Source organism: Tiliqua scincoides, chromosome 2 (assembly GCF_035046505.1).
Source record: "Tiliqua scincoides isolate rTilSci1 chromosome 2, rTilSci1.hap2, whole genome shotgun sequence".
NCBI lineage: Eukaryota > Metazoa > Chordata > Lepidosauria > Squamata > Scincidae > Tiliqua > Tiliqua scincoides.
This window is the reverse complement of record NC_089822.1, coordinates 119,226,719-119,240,374: the sequence shown is the minus strand read 5'-3', so window position 1 is coordinate 119,240,374 and position 13,656 is coordinate 119,226,719. Positions and strand designations below refer to the sequence as shown.

The 13,656-nt window shown below is 44.6% G+C and overlaps 1 protein-coding gene across 2 annotated transcripts in view; it reads left to right on the top strand.

Annotated features, from left to right (window-relative positions):
* UBA1 (ubiquitin like modifier activating enzyme 1) overlaps nucleotides 1-13,656 on the top strand; it is a 38,024-nt gene that overhangs the window by 6,652 nt on the left and 17,716 nt on the right. The window contains exon 1 of one of the 2 annotated variants that reach the window (XM_066614005.1): nucleotides 1,975-2,079. The exons of the other annotated variant lie outside the window; for it this stretch is intronic. The gene's annotated coding sequence lies outside the window, so the exon portion shown is untranslated. Of the gene's footprint in view, nucleotides 1-1,974; nucleotides 2,080-13,656 lie in introns of those variants that run through there. 2 annotated transcript variants of the gene reach the window in all.

Genomic DNA, 13,656 nt, shown 5'->3' with positions numbered 1-13,656 from the left:
TACTCATGCCCAATCACATCATACCCAGTATATTTTGTATGTGTAGTTTATAATCAGGTATCTGTCCTGATTATAACAGCAAGTAATATGAGAAGCCCAGCCTTACTGGTCTTCTAATTAGAGGAAGGGTAATCATTGTAAAAATGTTTCCTTCACAACTGTATGTGCCCAAAAATTGAGTATGAAGAGAAGTTGTATTCTGTGGCAAGTATAAAATACGTCCTAGGAGATGGTGTGAGGGCACACAAAGGTGCTATCTTGCTGAATCTGCCGAGGTTTAGATCTGATCTATACCTGGATAGGAGACTATCTGAAAAGCCCGTGTAGCCCGCCTTGAATTCCATAATGAGAAAAAGGATATAAATATTCCAAGTGGGCCAACTAAATATAAGAGATCATCCTATATTTAGCAAGTGCTGCCTTCACATCTGCTAGCTTGCCCTTTCAGGCATTAGGATTATAAACTTTTCTTCCTAAAAAATAAAATAGAAAGCCAAGGATTCTTGGGATGTGGAATTCTGCACCTGATGTCCAGTTTCATACTTGTGCAATGTATTTGCAGAATGCACACTGCCCCTGATTATACCTCTCTCAGTTGAAGCTGAGCTTTGGATGTCCCAAGTCTTACCATGGTTTTATTTGAGTTATATCTCAGCTTACCTCAATAGGTTATAGTACAGAAGAGCAGGTTACAGCATATATGAACTGGTTTTGCACATTTCTGTTTAGATCATGCTAGTTTGGGGGTTATTTTACAAAACCTTTTCCCTGTGTGGGTATCTCCAGTATTGGACATCTTGATTTGTACCATAATTTAGATGAGGTAAGAAGGATGTGTTTGGATGGTCTTTTTTGCCCTCCCCTGTTTGTGACCCTCCTTCCTCGTTCCCCCCCCCCGTTCCAGCTCTCTGCCAGTATTCAGTATTGGCGCTGCGCCACTCTGTGCATGTGCCAGTGCTCTGGGTCTCCCCAAGACTCCATGCAAGCACTGGCAGGGCTCCCCAAGACTGCCTTTAGTTGTGTAAAGGGCTCTGGAGAATGAAAAGTTTGAGAATCGCTGGCCCAGAGTGTCCCACTTTAGACATAGGCTGCTTGGTTTCCTGTGATTGTATCAAAGTGCCTGTGGCCATGAGGGGCACTGAGCCAAAGACTCAGGAGTAGGAGTACTTGTAATCATATTCTGTTGAGATCTGCAGCAGCCTTTCTTGATGCTTATTTTGTAAGATTCTAAAAGACCAGTGCTGTTGGTCTCATTGCTGGCTTTTTGGTCATGGTAACAATAGCTTCCTCTTGATGGATATGCAGTATTGTGCTAGGACTTGATTCTCCACATGCATGCATAAAATGATCTGGAAAGATGGTAGAAAATCTGTACATACTCATTCATACTATCTCTTTGGGCCCACAAAAGTTCATTCAGGCTGCAATCCTATCCACAGTTTCCTGGGAGTAAGCCCCACTGACAGTAATGGGACGTACTTCTGAGTAGACAGGCATAGGGTTGGGCCCTGAGTACCTGTCTGAGGCTACAGTCCTACCCACACCTTCCTGGGAGTAAACCCCATTGACCACAGTGGGGCTTACTTCTGAGTAGACAGGCGTGGGTGCTCAGTGATGCATTTATTCCCTCCCTGCAGGGCTCCAGTGCTGTCATTCCGCCTCTGCGCGAAACTGCGAGGGGGCGTGGCGCCGCCCCTGGAAGCCCCGCCCCGTCCCCCGAACTTTGAGGCCGGGAGGGCGTGGCTTGCCCTCATCCGGCGTTCACCGGGTTCATCATAAAGGGGAGGGCCCGTCGCTAGGTCAGTGGGCGTGGCCGCTCGCTCGCTCCCTCCTTCCCTCAGCCTATCTGCACAGGCCTCGGTGTGACGGATGTCGGCCGAGCCCAATGGGGACGCGCGGGGGGTGGGGAGGAGCTCCTCGCAGCCTAGACGGGAGCGAAGCGCAGCCGAGGAGGTTTTTGTTCCGGGCCCGGCAGCCGCCATCTTGCGTCAGTGCGGGTCGGAGGAGGAAGCGGCAGCAACGCAGAGCGGTGACTCGGCAGCAGCAGCGGCCGCGGCGGGGCCTGACACAGCCTCATTGGTAATCAGGAGGGCCTTCCTCCCCCGTTTCCCTAGCAACGCGAGAACCTTCCCAGGGATGCTTGTCTCCATAGCAACGAGGAGCCCCTACGTATCCCCCATCCTTTCTCCCCGCCGCCCAAGGCCCGAGTGCCTCCTCCAGGGCTATGGCCGTCTCCCCGCGCCCTGTTAGTGAGCCCCTCGCTCGTCCCCCCCCCCCCCGCCTCGCCTGCTCCCTGGCTGAGGGCCCCCTCCTTTGCCTTCTGGCCCGGTCCCCCCCTTCCTTCTGTGGGGAGCCCGCACGGAAGCCTGGGCGCCCCCAGGGCTGCTACTTGCTGTGCGCGGCCTGGCCTGGGCAACCTGTGCTGTGCCACTGCCTGGGAGAGCTTGTGCCTCCCACAGACGCCACCCTTCCTGTGGGAAGCCTGTTCTCCCCGCATGCCGGGCGAAGGAAGGCGTGTGGACTCCTGCCTGGCCCTTCTCGCTCCCCTCCCAGCCCAGCCCAGCACTCTGCTCTTGCTGGGGGACCAGACAGTGCCTACTGGCTGCAGCCTCCCCGTTCTTTTCTTTTTTTCCTCAATATGGAGGGGGCGGGGATGTCAGAGAAGAACCAGAATAGGAAACGGGGGGGGCAGTCAGCTGGGAGCAGTGGGCACAGGCAAGTGATGGGCCAGGAGTGGGGAAGGGCTGGTAGCGCTGGCTGAGGATGGTGGCCCTGTCACGGGTGGACGTCTTGGCGCCTTCCTTGGCTGGAAAGGGTCCATCTGGCCATGCAGGCCACGACAGGGGGAAAGCTGTGCAGTGCTTGGCTTGGCTTTCGTTCTTAGTCTTAATACGAAGTTATAGAGCATCAGAGGCAAAAAAACAAACAAACAGAATGGCAGGTCCTTCAAACATGCCAGTGTGTTGCCACGTCTTTGAAGGAGGTTGATCCGGGTGCCGGTGGTCTGGGAGGCAAAACATTATGGTTTTACGCCCTGTCCCGGGATTAAGCTAGTTGATTTAAGACACACGGATAAATAGGAAGGCTCTTGGCATTATTGGTGGGGTAGTAACTACGGCCACATAATTTGTTGCAGGTATTTCCTGGCCCTAAAACATACAGGTTTCACAAACCTGACTGGCAACTTCTTTTGCCCACGTGTCCCAAGTGCGAATAGAAACTCAGGGCTGTATAACCAAAGTGATAAGGGAGTGCTATTTTCTTTCAAGTTCTTGCAATGAGATTAGTAGCGTGTCTGTAATTGGGCTGTAATTATGTTTTTGTGTTAAAAAATTTTTTTTAAATGTGTCGTAAATGCATTAAATACACAAATCTTGCAAATTTACTTTTCTTTAATGAGTTCAAGTTAACCTCCTTAAGTTGGAAAATGAGTCAGGCAGAACTGAGGTATATTGGCTTCTCATCCCTTGTGTACTGTAGGTAAATAGCCAGATGTTGAGCAACTCATTTTTACTAATACGAGGAGAGTATAGAATTGCCAGTGGCATATCTCCTGAAGTAAAGATGTCGGTGTGCTTCCTCAGAGGAACATTTGATAAATTATTGGGGAGAGCTACAAGTTTTGTGTAAAGTTCAGCAAAAATTTTCATTTGTTGTGCATAACATTGTGCTGTGTTAAGCCATTATCTTTTCCAGTTGATTTCCATGCAGTTAAGTGCAAGGGACTTGACCAGTCTACTCGCCTGCCTATGTATTTCAAAGAGCAGTTTGCATGTGGTTCTGCAGGCTGTCTGAAGGGAATTATGACTTGCCCTGGGCAGTGGACTATAAAGAACTTTTTTGGCAGACTTTGCTTGGAATATGTGTTAGTGTGCAGGATGATATCAGCTGGCTTGGGTGTGGCTTCAAGTATGATTATTTGAGTGGGTTAAAGTCCTGGGAGAACTTTGTGTGACTGACTTGCTTCCTTCAACAATATTCATGTAACAGGTCTAATGGGTAGGATCTTAGCTTCATTCTTGACTCTTTCAAAGGTTGAGAATATGAAGGCTTGGGAACTGCGTAGAACTGCCTCAGTCCATGACATTCTCCTTACTTGTTATCTGAAGGTTCCTTGACTGGGATACTTGTGACTAGGAAGCACATTCTTTCAAAGAAATACTTGACTAGTGGCAGATCTAGGAGGCATCTCCTACTTACTCTCTAGAGGTGTTTTTCATCTCATGATTGTCCTTTCCGCTTAGCCTCAAATAACTTAGTGGTGTTCTGTCCCAAATACCTCATCAACTCTTACCACATTGATCTGTTTCATGTAGGCCGAAGGGGTTGGAAGCTCAGACTCCAGGGTTTTTATTTCTAGTCCTTAGAGTGGAAGACACCAGACTGCTAATCCTATTTTAACTTCTAGGTGAAATCCCACTGCATTTTTCCCTCCACATTTTTTTTTTTTTGGATAGGCTTCTTTATTGTAACAATATAAAATACCAATTAAAATATTGGTATAGGTCAGGGCATACAAGCTTGGTAACATGTTGATTTGGACTATGTTCTGAACTAAGCCATTAACACCATTTTAAAGGAATTGTCCCCAAGAGCATCAGTGAGGATTGCAAGAAATGCTATTTGGGATTATTCTATTATGTGTTTCTTTTTATAGTTATTGCTTCTTGAGAAGCAGAAATGTTTGTTCAGTACATGTAGCATGTTTCCTTTACAAACAGCAGCTTTCTCTGCTCTGCCACTGTGCAGTTGCATTATCTTTTGTATGATGCATGTTTTGTGTTTCTTGAATATAGCTTGAGAGAGTGCAACTGAGCCATATTACATTTCTCAGTGTTATGTTGTCTCTCTTCTAAGTATCCTGCTTTTGTTGCTAAAGTGCCAGGTTGCAAAGATTGACCTCTGGGCTAAATATTTTGCCATAAGCAACAGTGGTCTTAGGGCCCAATTCTGCCCAGTTTTCCAGTGCAGCTGTGCCAATGGGGCATGCACCATTTTCTGTGGTGGAGAGGCAGTCACAGAGGCCTCTTCAAGGTATGGGAACATTTTTTCCCTTTCCTTGGGGCTGCATTGCAGCTGCACTGGTACTGGAAAGATGGGTAGGATTGGGCCCTTAGTCTTCTTCTTCAGCTTCAGGTGACTGGATTAGAGCCCAATCCTAAACATGTAGAGGTTAACCATAGGCCTAAACACATTAATCCCAACTGTAATTTTGTCACATAATAGTTGCATTTTCAGTCATGCCTTTAGCTGATATACTGTCATAATGTGTTTCAGCTGCTGGGCCTGGCTTCCAGCTCTTTCTCACTTACTGTTTGGCTATGTTATTCAGCATTAACAACTTTGGGGCCCAACCCTATCCAACTTGCCAATGCAGCTGCTGTGCTGTGCAGGCCTGTGGTAATGGAACAAATATTTCTTTTATCTTGAGGAGGCCTTCATGGCTCTCCCCCGCAGGATGAAGCACATACCCTGTTGGCACGATTTCATTGGTGCTGGCAAGTTAGATTGGACCCTTTGTCTAGCAGCCCACTGCATGCATCAGCTTATAAAACTCTTGATTTACAGAAACACTGGGCATGGTGGGCCTCTAGGAATGGGCATTTTGATAAGAAATGTCTGTGGCATGGAAAGAGTTAAACCTCATCCTAACTGTGCATATAGCAGAAGCGTTTTTCACTTTGTGTGTTTCTCCTTTTTCTGAAACATTTGAATAGATGTGAGGTAATTCCTGTTTGTTGCCTTGCTGAGGTGCCAGGTTGCAACTTGTGTGCCTTGTCATTTTTCCCAAAATGGCTCTTATGTCCACACTGTTGGTTGCTGTCAGCCACACCTAAATTTAAAGTCTTGGTTCATTATGTCAGACATGATTCTTGGTTGTTGGTTAACTTAAGAAAGCAGTATCACTTAGCATAGGCAAGGAGATGGGAGACTTTTTAAAACCCAAGTGTTAGCTTGCTGGTTCCAGAGTTACTCAGATTGAACTAACTCTGAAATGCTTCATATGTCAGTATGTCCCTCTAGGGTTCAGATTGGAACTAAAACTTGTGCAAACACTTCTAAGTGGACCACACCACATGTGGCATTCACATAAGGCTGGGTTTTATCTGATAGAATCTTGTGCATTCTTTTCAGTGTTGTGATATTTGAGGCATTGGAAGTGCTAGTGTTGGCCTTCAGGCATACAATGGGGTGGGGAATCAGTACTGTTACCCTTCTTCTAGCTTTTAACACCTGGCATATTTTACCTTGATGAGTTTTAGTAGGTGGTTTCAGACATCCTCAGGGGAACAATTCCATATTGCAAAATTCTCACAGAACACTTACATATGGTAAAGGATTCTGGGATGTAGTTGGCTGTGGGGACACTAGCCCAGCTGTCGCCCTGTGAATTGTGTTCATCTTAGAATAGTGTTTCTCAAACTGTGGGTTGGTACCCACTAGATGGGTCACAAGCCCATTTCAGGTGGGTCCCCATTCATTTCAATATTTTGTTTTTAATGTATTAGACTTTATGCTGCCATGGGATGTGACTGCATTTGGGGAATTGTTACAGACCTGTACTTTTAACAAGCTACTATGTATATTCTTTTAACAATGCTAGTCAATGGGACTTACTCCTGGGTAAGTGTGGGTAGGATTGTTAAAAATGTTCCTGTTTCATGATGTCACTTCTGGTCATGGCATTGCTTCCGGTGGGTCTTGACAGATTCTCATTCTAAAAAGTGGGTCCTGGTGCTAAATGTGGGAGAACCACTGTCTTAGAATGCTCAACATCTTCAATTGCTAAAAAGGTAGTAGTAATGATTGACAAGTGGATACAAAGATTTTTGGGAATACAGTTTGAAAACTTCGAGTTCACTGCTGGTTATCTAAAGCTCAAGATAAAAGTTGTCCAGAGTTATAGTTTGTAGTTGATTGTACTTTTAAGTTGCTCAGATAGAAATATACGGTGATGCAGTGAATAAAAAGATCGGAGCTTCTTTTTGGGCTCTTAAACGAGCTATTACATTGTTCAGTTACTTTTTAATTCAATTGTGTGCAGAAGGCAACTCTGGCTTGGCCATTCTCATTGGAAATATGCCACTTTAAACTAAATCTTACTAGCTCACTGCTTACCTGCCTTTATTAATCAAAGAGCTGACAGCTCTCATTTTCTCAATCGTCCCTGTGTGGAAAGGATAGATTAACACTTAAAGAGTAATGGAGCAGGTTGTCTTTGCCACATACTGTTTGCCCTTGCAATGCCAGGCACATTGAGGCTGGAGACCAAAGCAGAGGTGACAACTTGCATGAAATGAGTATTTCAAAGCACCTCTTAGGATCTAAAGGGAAATTCAGTTTTTTTAAATAAAAGCAAAACTTAGTTTAATTACCAATTTAGTCAACGTTCCTTGGACCTCCTTGACTTGTGCAATATCTGGATTTGCAATACCAGTTACTTAGTTCCTGCTTGCTGTATTGGCTATAGTATGGCGTGAATTATCTCAGTGTATAATCAAGGGATGTGGGTTGGCTTAGTGATGTGAAATGGGACTTGTCATCTATGTACACTATCAGTGGCCTTCAGGAGAAGGCACTATGTCTTTAGTAAAGGAGTTTGTATGTGCCCGTGTGTGTGTATACAGGTGCATGTTCCAGTATGCTCCACATGTATGAAAGCTGAAGTTCCCCTTTTCTGTGATCAAACTTGTTTTCTTCCTCTTTATGTCTTGATATGCTGTTAAAAGCCTGTGCCTTAGGAGTATGATTGCACGTAAAGTTTGACTTGAGCAAAGCGATGCCTCTTCAGTATGCCAATAGACTAGGTCAGATTTGGGCTGTTAGTGACAGTTGCCAGATATTTTCACTGTTTTCTCAAAAATACCACATTGCAATGTTCTTGAGGGGGGAGGCAAAACAGAGTGACTGTCACAGCTTTACTCACGAAAGTCATAAAGCAGTGAGTATTTGTGACACTTTATTTGGTCCTGAGAAAGGTATTGCCCTACATTCACTATTTCAGTTGTACTTGGATCTGACATTGGGAAGAAAAGGTTCCTTCACTATGTTTCTTTTTAAAAAACATTCTTAAAAGAATAAGTAGACTTTACAGTTTTCAGCCTGGAATCCTTGGTGTGAATTCAAATTATATGCACCTTCTCTTTAAAAAACAAAACATAAATTTGAGATATGCATAACAGGACATAAACATTGGGCTTTTAGCATTCCTTTTTATTTATTTATTCAGGTATCTGAAACTTAAGACTGCTTCTAATGCTAGGTGCCTGCTTCTGCCCATGAATTTTTTCTCACCATGCAAGAGACCCTTCACCTTACGCTTCAAAAACCGAAGACATGTTGCTTGCTAATGCATGGTGTCCCCAACTTACATTCGTTCTCTTTACTGGGCACATGAATAAGACATTGGCCAGTCCAGATGTAATGGGAAATATAATGGTTTTTGTCTGTGTAAATGAGTCTTAAAGAGCCACTGGCTCATATGCCCCTTCCTCCTTTTACCACCTCCATCGACAGAATGTCGATTGCTGTTTCTTTAAACTATGACATGTATGAAACTGGGAACTGTGGCTTAAGTCCTGCTTCCAAATCATAATGTGAATCTTACTTCAGACTCATTCCACATTATGATTTTGAAGTCAGACTTAAGCCACAAGTTCCAGCTTTGCACAAGTTGCAGAGCAATGGTTTACAGAAACCCAGATTTCCTGGCTGCAGAGCAGAGGAGGTAAGGAAAAGAGGGGGCAGGTGGCAAGCTCATTCAAACCCTGCTCATCCACAAAGCTTCCTGGGTGACCTTGGTCCAGTTACATATCTCTGAATCTGGATTGTGTGTGTACCATTTTGGACAAGTACAATCAATATCTTGTCTATTTACCCCAGTTTAGTTGAACTAAATAAGGTTTCCATTTGCCTACAATGGCTTCTCATTCTGTTCAGGCCCCCTCATATCAGCGGTTTCATTTATCAGCAATTCCTGCTCCCCCATGGGAATTACAGGGGGCCCTCATTATCCATGTGGGTTCTGTTCCCCAAAACCCCCCCTCCCGGGGTATTGTAACCCATGGTTTTTGTCCCTCCCCATTTCCAAACCTGACTGAAACTGGGCTTTGGTCAGTCCCGGAAGCTTTCTGAGGCCTGCAGAGACTGCATGTGACTGCCCATGGCCACTGCAGGTCTGAGAATGGCCAAAAATATGAAAGTGACTTCCAGGTTCACAATAAAACTGGAAGTGACCTTTTAATGCCTTATAAGGTATTGAGAGGTTCAAGGAAGCTCACTGGGCATTAAACGTCATTTCCAGTTTTATCATAAACTCAGAAGTTGCTTTTTGTATTTTCAGCCATTCTGAGGCCCACAGTGGCTGCAGGCCTCAAGAAAGCTTACAGGCCTGACCAAAGCCCAGCTTTGGGAGTGCTCAGAGGTTGGAGGGGGGGGGCTGTTCGGCCCCTGCAGATAACTGAAATCCACTGGTGCCAAACCCATGGATAATGTGGTCTGCCTGCACTTTTCTGTCTTCCTTTGCAGCTCTCTTTATTTGCAGCCCTTCCTGTCACAGAATGCTAGAGAGAGAACACAAGAAGCAATCAGCCAGAAAGCTAGAGAAGGGAGACAGCCAGAAGGCTAGCAGGAAGTGGGCATCTTCCTGCTTCCTGTTAGCATTCTGGCTATGTCCCTCTTGTAGTGTTCTGGCTGACTGTTTCTCACATTCCTCCTCTAGTGTTCTGTGACAGGAAGGGCTGCAAAGGAAGAATCATGAGAAACAATGTTCAATGCCACAGTATCGGGTTTGTGTTTATCCACGCTTTCGGTATCCATGGGGAGAGCAGGAGTGTACCCCCATGGTATGGGGGGGAGTGCCTGTATATACTTTTAAACTTCAGGCATGTATGCATGTCTTGTTTTACTGAAATCTATACTTGCACAGATAGTTTCCCTTCTCCAAAAAGAGTTTTTAGTCTCTTCATTGTGGGGAACAGACTTGTGGGGGGGGGGGGTAGGGACTCATATAAATAAATGACTGCTGTCTTGGGAGTCTGAATGACTAACTAAATCCTCTTCAAGGCTTTTACTCTCTTTCTGTTTGAGATAAAGTATTCTTACTCTGATTTTGGATATTGTTACTCTCTGACCTAAGTGCATACCTCTTCCTTCTCAGTTTTTAATTTTTTATTCAACACCAGGGGTCTCCAGACCCCGACCCGGGGGCCATATGCGGCCCAAAGCCAGCCTCTCTCCAGCCCGCAGCCAACCTCCGATACCCTGAGCCTCTAGCCCAGTTGACCAAACACAACCAGAGTGTGGGGAATGGGGGAATGGGGGTCCATTTAAGTGTGTGCTTTATTTACTGGGCTGTGTTGGTGCTTGGAGAAATCCTGGGCATTTGAGTCCATTCATTTATTCATTCATCTAAATTCCGTCTCTAATTTATTTAAATTTTATTTAATTTTTTTTCCCGACCCTCGACACTGTACTAGATATTTGATGCGGCCCTTTGGCTGAAAAGTTTAGAGACCCCTGTTCTACACTATTGTTCTGTAAGGGGAGGCTGCACTTGGTACTATAAAGAAGGAAATACAGGTTAAGGAAATAGTAGGAGGCAGTCCCTAAGGGTAATGACTGGACACTAATGTGATGTAGTTCAGGATTGCATAGGCATTTAGCAATTCTTATGAAAGCCTGCATTAATATACCCCCATACTGGAGATGTAAAGACTCAAGCTGAGAGAATAGTGCCTTGCCTTAAGTCATGTGGTGTGTTTACACCTAAGGGGAGATCTAAACTGGGAATCTTCTAGCTTAGAGCTCACATACCTACTTGTGAAACTATACTGGCCTTATGAGTCAGTTCTGTCCTTGGTGGGATGCAAATATTTGTACCTTGGCAAGGCCTATGTTGAAAATCTTGTCTCAACTACACAAGATATGAGATGTAAGTTTTGCTGTTACACCCAGGTTCTTGTTCCTTCAAGCTGGCATCTTGTTGTGTCTTTTAGATTCTGCTTTTCTCCCAACTGAGGAAATGCAGTTATTTGTCACCAACTTTCTGTGTCACTGCTGGGTGGCTGCATGAGGTGCAGAGATGCTAGTTAATTTACATCCAGTGTACTGTGAAGCAGCTAGGTACTATCTAAACCAGGGGTGCTCAATAGGTGGATCGCGATCTACTGGTAGATCGCGAGGCAAAATGAGTAGATGGCGGAGCCCTGTCTCTCCAAACTGTTAATATGTCAGTTTCATCTAGTGACTAGATGAAACTGACACATTTAGCTGACACTAAACTGACACTGAAACTGACACTTTAGCTGCTCTTCAGGCATGCAGCAACAAAACTGACGAAACTGACTAGACTCCAGCAGGGGCTCCATACATTAAAGGGGGTGTCTGTCAGACACTTCCTTCCCCCCTGGTAGATCTCCGGACCTTGCTGGGTTTCAAAGTAGCTCTCGAGCCAAAAAAGTGTGAGCACCCCTGGTCTAAACGGATGTGTCTTGTTGAGCCAGTGAGTTAAGGGGGTGCAATAGCTTTGCAGATATGGGAGCCTTTGTTCATACTATGGGAGTGAGAGAATAAGAGTAGAGCTAACGCTGGAGGTGTAGGAACTGAGACTTTTCTTCCAGCTGCTTCTCTGTTGGGGGCCCCAACAGAAAATATGCAGCACTTGTGGAAGGATTTAGGCAGTCTCGCTCAAATCATGTATAAAGTAACTGGTTCTGATCTGGAAAAATTTGTGTGGTTGACTTCTGGCTTGATTTTAGGTGAAGTGTATTGTCTCAATACAGATTTGGGGTTTACCTCTCTGTGCCTTTCCCTTGCACTTAATCTTGTTTATAGTGGCTAATATGTACGTTTTAGCAAGCTAACACTTCTGTCTAGGACTAGGTGTACCTTTGGTCTAGGAATGCTCTTTTATGCACTGAAGCAAGAGTATGAACTTGGAATCGTTTGTTTTGTTTGTTTTTAAAACATACCACTTAACAAAAGTATTTCATAGAGCTAATGTCCCAAATCCTATTCAGATTTCCACTGCTTATTCAGCTGTGCCAACAAGTACGTATATTACCTCCTGTGGGGGGGGGGGTGGTTATGGAAGTTTGTTCCCTTACATTAGGACTGCATTACGGCTGCATCAGCACTGGAAAGTTACATAGAATTGGTCCGTAATTAAATAAACTTGAAGCACAATCCTATGCATGTCTACTTGGAAGTAAGTCCTGTTGTGTTCTGCGCAGCTTACTCTCAGGAAAGTGCATATACAATTGCAGCCTTAAACAGGTTAACCTTAATAGAAGTTGTCACTCTTGGGTTTGTAAACAAATTGACCAAGTATGAGAATTTTAATTAAAAGGTAGACCCACATCCTGAGGCCATCCCAACTCTGATGTTTTATAAGTCAAATTGATTGCTTGGATGAATTCACACATTTTATAAGCTTGTGAACCTCTGTTTGAATGATACAATAAGGAATACTTCTCAGACTGGAATCCTGTGTTCAGTCTCTCGGAATGAAAGGCTCTTGAATTCAGTAGGACAAAGTTCCGAGTACAAATGTATAGGATCAAGCTGCAAATATTACAGTGGCAAATCATCTTCATCTCTGTAGCAAAGTAGTGTGATTTAAATCTCAGCTTTGGTTTCTTCGGTAGCTACAGATAGTTGTCTTTCTGCCAAGTATCTACAGAATCTCCCCACAGGGAGCTATTGGACTCCTAGCTCTTATGAAGAGGAGATCTGTGTTTTTAATGTCTAGGCTGCTATCAGTGTTCGCTCTCAAAGCAGCTTACGAACAATGTTCATAATTTATAAATGGATGGAAGACCCATCTGAAAAGAATGGCCTTCAGTGCCCTGCAAAAGGTGAAAAGGAAAGGAACCAGGCAAGCCTTTTAAAGGATTACATCATGTTCTACATAGAGTTTGAGCCTTTGGCTTGGAAGTTCCCAGTGATCTAACCTCTGCCAACCAAGTCAGATTGTTTTTTGGCTGACTCATTCCTGGCCCCTCCCTGTCTCTACAACTTTTGATCCCTTCTCCCATGAGCTGGAGAATTATGTTGTTGGGAGGGAACATACTAGATGAGGTCACCTGGTTCAGATGCCTCTTGAGTGAGTTGCCAACTCTATGGTGATAATTTTCTTTTGTGTTACTGAGATTCTGTTGCTTTATATAGTGGGGCAAGCTGCCCTCTTAAAATAGAGGGGATTCCCTTCTTGGAAACAGTAGACAATGAGAGAAGCAGGGTAAAACTGTTCAAGTGATATGTTTCTGACACTGATGAAAGCATAGTGCTATTTCTTGTTGGCCTAGTGCAGGGGTGTCCAAAGTTTTTGGCAGGAGGGCCACATCGTCTCTCTGACACTGTGTCGGGGGGCCGGGGGGAAAAAGAATTAATTTACATTTAAAATCTGAATAAATTTACATAAGTTTACATAAATGAATATATTAAAGATGAACTTATATGAATGAATGAAGGTCTTGCAATAGCTCAAGGCCTATAAAAGGCCTTGCACAAAGCAAGACTGGCCTTTCCTTTGCTGTCGCTACTGCATCACAGACATGAAACAACAAGCAGTGGAGGGAGCCCTCGTCCCACAGCTCATGTGAGAGGTCAAACAGTCGCCCTCATTCTGCGTTGGGCCAGTGTGGGCTCCAACAA